Genomic DNA, 206 nt, shown 5'->3' on the forward strand with positions numbered 1-206 from the left:
TACATACGGGAGAGTAAGTGAATCATCGGAATAATAATTCTTAAAAGAATTGTTTAGCTGGATGTTTGGCATCAAAGAAGGTTATAGTAAAGCAAATCTAAGAATCTGTGATATCGGAATAAATGCTCATCCTTTTCGTGAAGAGAATCTAAGGCTTTTCTATAACCTTGTCTTTCACATCACAATGAAGATAAGTTGTCTAACTG

This window comes from Penaeus monodon, chromosome 21 (assembly GCF_015228065.2).
Source record: "Penaeus monodon isolate SGIC_2016 chromosome 21, NSTDA_Pmon_1, whole genome shotgun sequence".
NCBI lineage: Eukaryota > Metazoa > Arthropoda > Malacostraca > Decapoda > Penaeidae > Penaeus > Penaeus monodon.